The sequence below is a fragment of the Schistocerca gregaria genome, chromosome 1 (assembly GCF_023897955.1).
Source record: "Schistocerca gregaria isolate iqSchGreg1 chromosome 1, iqSchGreg1.2, whole genome shotgun sequence".
NCBI lineage: Eukaryota > Metazoa > Arthropoda > Insecta > Orthoptera > Acrididae > Schistocerca > Schistocerca gregaria.
The window spans coordinates 378,596,149-378,607,072 of record NC_064920.1 but is presented as its reverse complement, the minus strand read 5'-3'; the positions used below and the strand labels follow the sequence as shown (position 1 = coordinate 378,607,072).

Here is a 10,924-nt window from a genome sequence, read left to right as displayed (position 1 = left end):
CCTAATGAAATATGGATTTGTCCGACAAACATATAAGAATTGGGTCTATTGAAGTTGTGTCCATAGAAAAGGATGCAAGAATCTAGGATATCATATGGACAGTGACAGAGAGGAACATACCATTAATGGAACAAGGTGTTGGAAAAAGGATATCAGATGTGGCGGTCACGAAGAGACAAAAGAATGATGTCACAATAATAGCAGCTAAAGAATTGGTAAACAAAGAACTTACTGAGGAAAATATACACAACAGAATAATTGATGGAAGGAAATATTCTTGATGTAGTCCAGGTTTATGCTCCTCTCATAGGACATGAAACAGGTGAAAAGCAGGAGTCTATTATTAACACGAGGAGGCTACGGCACTGGGATCACGGATCTACTTCAAACTTTGTACCTGTTTACTAGACCCTTAAAACAACATAATGTGTGAGTGGTAAGGTGCACTTCTTTGGCAATTCCAAGAAAATAGCAAGAGAAGTTTTACGCGTCTATTATGTAACTGATGTAGTTGTGCATAGGTGCTGGAACGTTAAGAGTTCATAGTGGTCAAGCGATTACTGTTTGAGCTTTGTAAGACGAATGTGTGCTAGGCGTTGGTTCATCTCCCGCTCGAACCTTCATTTTCGTAGTAGATGTTTAAATTTTGTGAAATAAACAATTTGCACATACACTATTCGTTCTTGCTACATTAGCAATGTCTCACCACTTTGCAGGTTAACTGCCAAATGGGGCCTGCCTCTGTGTTTTAGGGTTGATACACTGATGTGCGAAGTATTTCCGGTACCTTACCAGACTGCTTGTATAAAGGATTTTGCAAATCACAACAGCCATACCTTTTCAAGAAAACACTGTGCATTACTTAATTTATTTGTCGATAATTATAAATATATTTTTTTGATTAATTAAAATAGTATGTAATCAAATAACATTTATATTCACTAAAACTTCATGTAAATACACATTTTTTATTATATTACCTCTCAAATGGCAAATAAATTGGATAATATGATGAGTGATGAAAAAAATACAGATTTAAAATTTAGTTTGAGCTGGAGTCAAACCGTTGCCTCACACATACTTGTCTTACAAAGCTTGAACACTAGTCACTTAACTACATTAACTCAAACAGCCAGCACCTACGCACAGATACATCCATTACATAATATATGCATGAAACTTGTCTTGTGACTCGGAGTTGCCAGAGTAGTGCACATGACTACTTGCACATTATGTTGTTTTGATGGCCTACTAAGGGCGTGCAAAATTTGAAGTAAATCTGTCACCCCCCAAAGTTTTGGCCTTCCCTCGTAAAGCGGAAGACACTGTAACATCTAACGAGACTGGGACTATAGGAGACTTTAATGTTAGAACTAGAATTAGTAGAAGAGCATATGAAACAATCATAGGATGCCACGGGCAGGTCACGGAAGGTATTATTATACACATGTCTAAGAAATAATGGATAATCGGTAATGGATGGCATAAAGAAAAGTATGGTCACAAGTTCATCAGATACAGTTGGAATTTTTAACAGATATCCATAACAGACTTTGTAATAATAACCTAAGGTTGCATAACATCCTTGACAGAAGTGAAAGTGATTCAAGGCATTAGTGTTGATGGTGAACACAGACTAGTGGTAGGGAGAGTGAAGTGATTCAGAAAGAGTACATACAGGGGAAAAAGACAGGCAAATATCAAATGATGGAAACTGAAAGAGAGAGAAACACATGAGCTATATAGAAAAAAAGATTAGGACACAGCTCCCCAAATATGAGAGGAAGGATGCAAAGGAAAATTGAGGAAGTTCAAACAGGCCATAGTCAATGCAATAGAAGAAACAAGTGGAAGGACATCAACAAAAATCTGACACAAAGAAACTCCATGGTGGAATGACAAAATTGCAGAAGCAGCCATACAGAAGAATTATGCATGGAGGGAATGGTTCAAAAACAGAATGGAACTTAACAGGGGAAAACGTAAACTACTACGTAGAGCAGCATTTCCAAGAACCAAAACTGAATAATGGAGAGGACAATATCGAGCTTGGATGTATATTTTAGGCAGTATCTTATCTGAAGTTTCTGGACAGACTCTTATGATAGCATCTCTTGAGACATCATACACACTGTAACAGGGACTTAACAGTAATTTGCCAATGAGAACCCCAGTTTACTGATTTACGAAGAATGGAAAGGAACTGTTTTGTGCGATGCACTACAGTTCAGAAACTGCAAGAGTACTGCATGACTGACATTAAGTTCAATGTAGTAACATTACCACAAATTTGTGTGGCACTCATGCAAGATGACAAGAATATATTGTACTGTATATTAGGAAAACTCATGTGATAAAAAGTTTTGAAAGTATGGGTAAAATAATTGCAAAATCTATATGAAGGACAGACCATACCTTGTAAAGGACTACCAGTAAAACCCCACTTGCTACAGAAAATTTAACGATTTTCAACATACCCTGGCTTGATGAAAACAGTAATACTTCTGGGCTATAAAATACAATTACTCACATTTTAAACAGGATACTTCAATGAAATCACATCTACTTGCATCATAGGCCAATGATTTGTAGACGAACATAAGAATCAAGAAGAAATTCATGTTAAAAAGTAGCAGGAATTGATAAATTAAATAAACACTGCAAATCACAAGCTAGTTAGACTTGAAAGTCATTTGTGGCCTTTTTAGCTTCCTGTAAAGTATTGAGAATTTTTTTAATTCCCCCCCCCCCCCCCACCCCCCATAACAGTCACCAGAACTCTTGGTATTCAAAATAGAAATAGAGACCAGAGATAGATTGGACATGGATGATCTGAACTCTGTTCTATTTTTCTTCACAAGTCTGAAAACATTTTCACTTTCTGCATTGTTACGGAGTATGGTGATAATAGAAAGCATTAGTCTAGAAATTCGATTATACTTAAGAAGTCCATTGACTCCACAAATTCTTGATATTTGTGCCCAACTGAAATCATTTGCAGCATCTTGATTTGCAGCTGAAGTGTCATCTACCTGAAGAGCTGTGAACTTCCTCTGAAGCTCATTCATCACCTCATCTGTAGTTTCATTCTCTTCCTTGCATAACTTGATAGGAAACTCTTCCAAGAGGAAACAGATGGAACAAAATAGCGCATCTCCAATTTTGTCTATCTTAGCAATTTGAGAATGCTTAACACATTGTCCTTGAGTTGAAACTTCTTGATGATGTATTCAAAGACAGCACGAAACTAGTTTCTCACTGATGTAAAGAGAAGGTATTTTATCTGTATCCTGGAGATCATTCACTATGTTTGAAGTATGAATGCCAATAACTAACTCATCATCACTTCTTTGATTTTGAATTAAGTTGTACCCAACTTAAAGCAATGATATGCTTAAAAACTTAGTGAAAAACTGCTTTAGCAAATCCACTAGACATCCTAATAAAAAGTTAATTCGTGGAGAAGAAGTTTGAAGGGCAACATTCAACTTGCAAAATACAGAAATAATCACAAGAAGTGCAAAGGGCCTTTTTAAGTTAGAGGACAGGAACATAAACAATTTTTTCCTCACATGCTGTAGCAGAAGTCTTACTTTTTACAACGGGTTTGTCACTTTTGGAAGAATATGCTATTCTTTTAGGGGCATGCGCAGCAGCAGAATCAAGAATTCTCTTCTTCTGATACTCTTTGGATCCACATTGTTCAACTCTAGATGTTCTGAAAGATGTCAAGCTTGCAGAAAGTTTTTGGGTATATAATATTACTTCTGCTTCGAAGAAACAAAGAAGCGGATCCAGTAGTCTTATAAATATCTGCCTAAAGATAATCACCTAGTACATACATGCTTCAGAATTTTTTTTGCTTCTTTAGTGTGAAAGTTCTGAAATTTCTGAAGGAGTTTTTTTTCTTTTGACAATCTTCTTTACGAAATAAAATACATCAACAAGGATCTCATCCACTTTAAATGGTAATCTTCCAGCACCTCTTTCACCTGCTAGACTAATGAAGTGGCAAAAGCAACCTATGATGGCAATACCTAGTTGAACTTCCTTCAGAACAGCTGAAACCCCATTTTTGTGTCCTGTCATAACAGGAGGATTGTTGGAGCAGAAAGCCACACAGCTTTCAATTGGCATATTATGAGAATTCAGCTGTGATAACATCAGGATACGTATGTTTTGTCCTGCTGATTCCCCATCTAACACTGGTACACCATATTTGTAAAAATATTAAATTGCATTAGACAAATTACATCTCCAAGAATAACAAATATACAAGAAAGTTCAGGTCGCATTATGAAAAATATTATTGAAAGGCTACTGACTGAAGTCTGACACATTGCAGACAGACATAATCACTATTTCTGACCAGAAACACGTATAACAAACTCCTGAATCGTGTTGTAATATATGGCAGAAAATCAGAATGGTTTAAAACAGACAGAGGGGTTTGACAAGAAAGTGTTGTCTCCACAATGCTCTTCAATATAGTCAAGCATATCATTATAAGGAAAGTTTCCCACTGGTCAATAGCAGACAATATGAGAATCACAGTATTTGCAACACGATGATTTGTGAGGACAATGTGCAGAAACTGGAAGGGCAAATAAACACCTGGCAAAAGGTAATTGAAGAAGCAGTCATGGGAATAAGCTTAACAAAAAGTGAGGTAATGAATATCAGCATGAAAAATTATTACAGAAGTATTTTTTTTCCAAATATCTAGGAGGTAAGCAACAAAGAAAGAAAAAATCAAGGATGAAATTTTAGAGAGGATAGAAAATTTTATTATTGTGTATCGGACATAATTAGGAATTGGAAAATATCTGCCAAAGCAATGATCATGATATGCAGTACATACTATCTGGAATGGACAGAATCTGGAAGATGACCAATTGGCATTGGAAGAGGTTCTGTGAATGACTTGCATAAGCAGAAATATTTCAGGAAGAAGAAGCAGGAGATCTAATTAGAGTGCATTCTTATAACAGGTGAAATATAAAATAATGCAGGGCCCTTAAGACGGGACAGTGGCAATCTGTTCCAGCCTCACATTTAAGATTGATACAAACCACATCCATCTTGACAAAGCTACCCCTTATACTGATTCTAAAGGTGTCTCATTATTCCGTGACAATTATTTAAAGGTTACTCCACCGATATATGAGCAATGTTACAGTGCTCAGATTTGTACAGTGTGGATACAATTTTTACACCAGTCACACCAAGAGGTGTTTCTGCCTATAGTTAAGAGGTGTCTCTCTAGCCTCAGCACACGAGCTGAAAATAGGGGTGGTCCTAAATGCCTCTATCACAGTTTAATTTGCTGATGGTGCATTACATGACTTTTAAATCCAATGGTTTGGCAGAACTTGGTAGAATCACTGGCCAACAGAGCTGCAGTCATAAAAGGCTTCGCAAAACTTGAGAAAACATCTCTGTCTGATCCAAATGTTCGAACTAGTTTTTCTCTTTACAACACCAGTATCAAAAGAAATGTATCAAAAATCTTTGGTTATTATTTCATTAAATATAACCTGCTTTACTGAACTAACTTACAAGGGAATGGTCCAACAAGACATGTCGAAACCTACCACGAAAAGTTTTTACACAAGAAGAACACAACGAAAGAAATGCCCTACCAAAATTTTAGCTGCTAAGAGGCACTGCAAGTATTTTGTAAAAAATGTTCAAGTTTTTTTGCCGTGCTTTTTACAGCTCTGCCCACCTAGCAGGCAGCTTGACGAATCACTTGTGCAGCACCACGTAGTGGAATTATCTGGAATTCACATACCTCAATTTTAAGCATCTAAAGCGAACACATGCATTTGCAGAAAATTCACTACCATTTGCTTCTATATGGGCAGAATCGTTTATACTAGAGGGAATGGAAGAGAACATGAGGTAGCGAACATTGCCTATGAATTCTGTGTTATTAGTTTTTAGAACTAATAATTGGTAGGATACAACTCTATCTTGTTAGAGCCAAAATGTGAAACTTTGCTATTCTATGAGGATTATTTTGCATGGTGAGCTCACTGTTCTTGATGGAGTATGCAAAATGGCGAAGGGAAGGAAGAATGTTTGCTCAAGTGAAAATCTGGCTTAAACCAAACAAACATTGTTTTGAATAACTTCATATAAACACTTCAATTCTTGCACATGTAATTCTGATAAAAGTGGCTAGCAGATAAAATAAAATCATGGCAGTGGCATGGCATGTCACAGATGACCTCCACAACGAGGACTTGTAATTTGTTGAAATGAAATGTGTCTTGCAGTACTACATTTTATAACAATTCCTGTAGGCCATTCCTTATAATAATGTTTGAATGTTGTACATTTGACTATCAGTGAAACAGTTCTTTGTTAATTCCCTGTATTCATCACAAAAATGCGTAAGTGTCTATTGAATGACAAAAACAAACATTTTTCTGGCACCAGGCACACCATAAAAAGGAAAAATTGATGCAGTCAGGCACTTGCCAGCTTCATCCTAACTCACAACTTCTTCACTTTCGAAGGCCAGACATACTAACAATTAAAGGGAACAGCCATGGGTACCAGGATGGCCCCCTCGTACGCCAACCTATTTATGGGTCGCTTAGAGGAAGCCTTCTTGGTTACACAGACCTACCAACCCAACAACCCAAAGTTTGGTACAGATTTATTGATGACATCTTCATGATCTGGACTCACAGTGAAGAACAACTCCAGAATTTCCTCTCCAACCTCAACTCCTTTGGTTCCATCAGAGTCACCTGGTCCTACTCCAAATCCCATGCCACTTTTCTCGATGTTGACCTCCATCTGTCCAATGGCCAGCTTCACACATAGTCCACATCAAACCCACCAACAAGCAACAGTACCTCCACTATGACAGCTGCCACCCATTCCATATCAAACGGTCCCTTCCCTACAGCCTAAGTCTTTGTGGCAAACGAATCTGCTCCAGTCCTGTATAACTGAACCATTACACCAACAACCTGAAAAAAGCTTTTGCATCCCGCAACTACCCTCCTGACCTGGTACAGAAGCAAACAACCAGAGCCACTTCCTCATCCCCCCAAACCCAGAACCTCCCACAGAAGAATCCCAAAAATGCCCCACTCGTGACAGGATACTTTCTGGGACTAGATCAGACTCTGAATGTGGCTCTCCAGCAGGGATATGACTTCCTCAAACCCTGCCCTGAAATGAGATCCACCCTTCACCAAATCCTCCCTACTCCACCAAGAGTGTCTTTCCGCTGTCCACCTAACTTCGTAACCTCTTGGTTCATCCCTATGAAATCCCCAAACCACCTTCCCTACCCTCTGGCTCCTACCCTTGTAACTGACCCCGGTGTAAAACCTGTCCCATGCACCCTCCCACCACCACCTACTCCAGTTCTGTAACCCGGAAGGTGTACACGATCAAAGGCAGAGCCACATGTGACAGCACCCACGTGATTTACCAACTGACCTGCCTACACTGTGAAGCTTTCTATGTGGGAATGACCAGCAACAAACTGTCCATTCACATGAATGGACACAGGCAGACAGTGTCTGTTGGTAATGAGGATCACCCTGTGGCTAAACATGCCTTGGTGCACGGCCAGCACATCTTGGCACAGTGTTACACCGTCCGGGTTACCTGGATACTTCCCACCAACACCAACCTATCCGAACTCCGGAGATGGGAACTTGCCCTTCAATATATCCTCTCTTCCCGCTACCCACCAGGCCTCAACATAAGCTAATTTCAAGTTGCCGCCGCTCATACCTCACCTGTCAGTCAACAACATATTTGCCTTTGTACTTCTGCCTTGACTGACATCTCTGCCCAAACTCTTTGCCTTTACATATGTCTGCTTGTGTGTGTGTGTGTGTGTGTGTGTGTGTGTGTGTGTGTGTGTGTGTGCGTGCGTTAGCGAGTGTATACCTGTCCATTTTCCCCCCTAAGGTAAGTCTTTCCGCTTCCAGGATTGGAATGACTCCTTACCCTCTCCCTTAAAACCCACATCCTTTCATCTTTCCCTCTCCTTCCCTCTTTCCTGATGAAGCAACTGTGGGTTGCGAAAGCTTGAATTTTGTGTGTCTATCAACATACCAACGCTTTCATTTGGTAAGTTACATCATCTTTGTTTTAGTATGTATGGATGTGTGTGTGTGTGTGTGTGTGTGTGTGTGCGCGCGCGCGCGCACGCGAGCGCGAGTATATACCTATCCTATTTTCCCCCTAAGGGAAGTCTTTCCGCTCCCGGGATTGGAATGACTCCTTACCCTCTCCCTTAAAACCCACATCCTTTCATCTTTCCTTTTCCTTCCCTCTTTCCTGACGAAGCAGCCACCGGTTGCGAAAGCTCAAATTCTGTGTGTGTGTTTGTGTGTTTTATTCATTGTGCCTATCTACCGGCGCTTTCCTGCTTGGTAAGTCTTGGAATCTTTGTTTTTAATATATTTTTCCCATGTGGAAGTTTCTTTACATCATCATTAATTTGAACCCAACAATTACGTTTGTTATTGTCTCTGTTGCATTTCGAAATCGCTTCTATCATCTTACTTTCTCCTTTTGTTTGTACAAGTAGTTTCACTTTGTATTCATCTTCCCTTTTTCCGTAATCTACCATACATTTTATCCTGGCTAATTATACTCAATAATACGTAATTTACTTCCAAACCATAACCTAAAAAAATTTAACGCTTTCAACATAACCGCTGCTATAAAATCCACTGTTCCAAGTTTACAAACATTTCGTGTAAACTCGTGAATACTATTTCACAGGTTCAGTTCCTTTCACCCATTAAACAACCATCTCAGCTATTTCCAACAACTTTCGTTTTATTTCCATTCCCGTTTTTTCCCACATAACCGATCTTTTTTAGCAGCTTCCCACAGGTTTAAATGTTATTATTTCTTCATCAAACAATTGTTAGCCTCATTCTCATAACATCCCCGTACAAAACCAGTCCTTTGAATACATTTACACGCATATTTTTCGAGATTTTATTTGAAAATTTTTTTCGAAATTTTATTTTTTCGGGAAATCTCTTTCGAAAAATTTTTTCTGTTTCTTTCGTAACTTTTTTCGAGAAATTTTTTTCGAAATTTTCCTGAATTTCCCCATGCTTTAACGTGTTTTGGAGACAACACAACTACCTAACCTTTGCACCCATTGTTGTTCACCAACCTAAGTTCAGCACAGGATCAACATAGCTCATCTCAAACCAACACTCTTTCGACTTTTTTCACACCTTTATCTCTCCCTATATAAATTTCTATTTATTTTCACTTTAACCTCATCTTACCCTTTCCACCTTCTAATACCATGTCAACCTCACAACATCCCTACAACGATCCCATTAAATTTTATTTACATTCCCTGGTATGTATGGATGGATATGCGTGTGTGTGTGTGAGTGTGCGTGCGAGTATATACCTATCCTTTTCTTCCCCCTAAGGTAAGTCTTTCCGCTCCCGGGACTGGAATGACTCCTTACCCTCTCCTTTAAAACCCACATTCTTTCATCTTTCCTTTTCCTTCCCTCTTTCCTGACGAAGCAGCCACCGGTTGCGAAAGCTCAAATTCTATATAGAGGGGAACATTCCACGTGGGAAAAATATATCTAAAAACAAAGATGATTGTAACTTACCAAATGAAAGCGTTGGCATGTTGATAGACGCACAAACAAACACACAAAATTCAAGCTTTCACAACCAACAGTTGCTTCATCAGGAAAGAGGGTAGAAGAGGGAAAGACAAAAGGATGTGGGTTTTAAGGGAGAGGGTAAGGAGTCATTCCAATCCCGGGAGCGGAAAGACTTACCTTGGGGGAAAAAATGACAGGTATACACTCGCACACGCACACACACACACACACATATCCATCCGCACATACACAGACACAAGCAGACATTTGTAAAGGCAAAGAGTTGGATCACTGCTGGTGATGAAACATGGATCCATCACTACGAGCCAGAGAGTAAACGGCACAGTAAGAATGGAAACATCCAATTTCGCTGTGCAAGAAAAAGTTAAAGGTTCTTGGGATGCACAAGGTCCAGTACTGAAACATTATGGGAAAGGGGCACAACAATAAACATTATACATTACAGTGAGATGCTTACTGCCAGGCTAAAACCTGAAATTCAATGCAAACGCCAAGGATTGCTGTCAAAAGGCATTGTACTGTTGCAAGACAATGTCTGTCTACATACTGCTGCCCACACTACTGAAACACTCCAGAAACTCAAATTTGAAGTACTGGATCATCCTCCATATAGTCCCGATCTTGCCCCTTCTGACTATCACTTGTTTGGTCCACTCAAACGGACATTAAGCGGCCGTCAATTTGCCTTGGATGAAGCAATGAAAGAAGCGGGGCATTCCTGGCTTGCAGCTCAGCTGAGAAACTTCTTTTATGAGGGCATCAGGAAGTTTGTATAACGATGGACCAAGTGCATTGAAACGCAAGGAGGCTATATTGAAAAATGATGTTCTTGTAAGTTTCCTATTTGATTACAATAAAATCTTATAACTACTTTGCGGATAACAATTGACTTACCCTCATATATTCTGCAATCAATCAATCTTTGAACATAAAGGACAAGCAGGAAGTTAGCAGTAGAACCTGTGTCATCAGATATTGCAAATTAAATGAAGTTTGATCAAAGAAAGAAAGACAGAGAGAGAGAGAGAGAGAGAGAGAGAGAGAGAGAGAGAGAGAGAGAGAGAGAGAGAGAGGGGGGGGGAGACTGTGGAGAAAAAAAAAAGTATGGGAAGAAAGAGGTAGAAAGAAAACATGTATAACGGCCGTAAGGTGAATCCTCTGCAGTATAACAAGTTGTAATTCAGTTATTTATCTAAAATAATTATCAAGTACTGAAATAAAGAGCTCCTCGTCCAGACTGTGAAGACCCTAGGGATATCTACCAGACACCA

General features: G+C 39.1%; 1 protein-coding gene across 1 annotated transcript in view; it reads right to left on the bottom strand.

Moving 5' to 3' along the window:
* The window catches only part of LOC126347959 (bifunctional glutamate/proline--tRNA ligase), a 205,291-nt gene that overhangs the window by 1,851 nt on the left and 192,516 nt on the right, over positions 1-10,924 (bottom strand). The gene's annotated exons all lie outside the window — the stretch shown is intronic.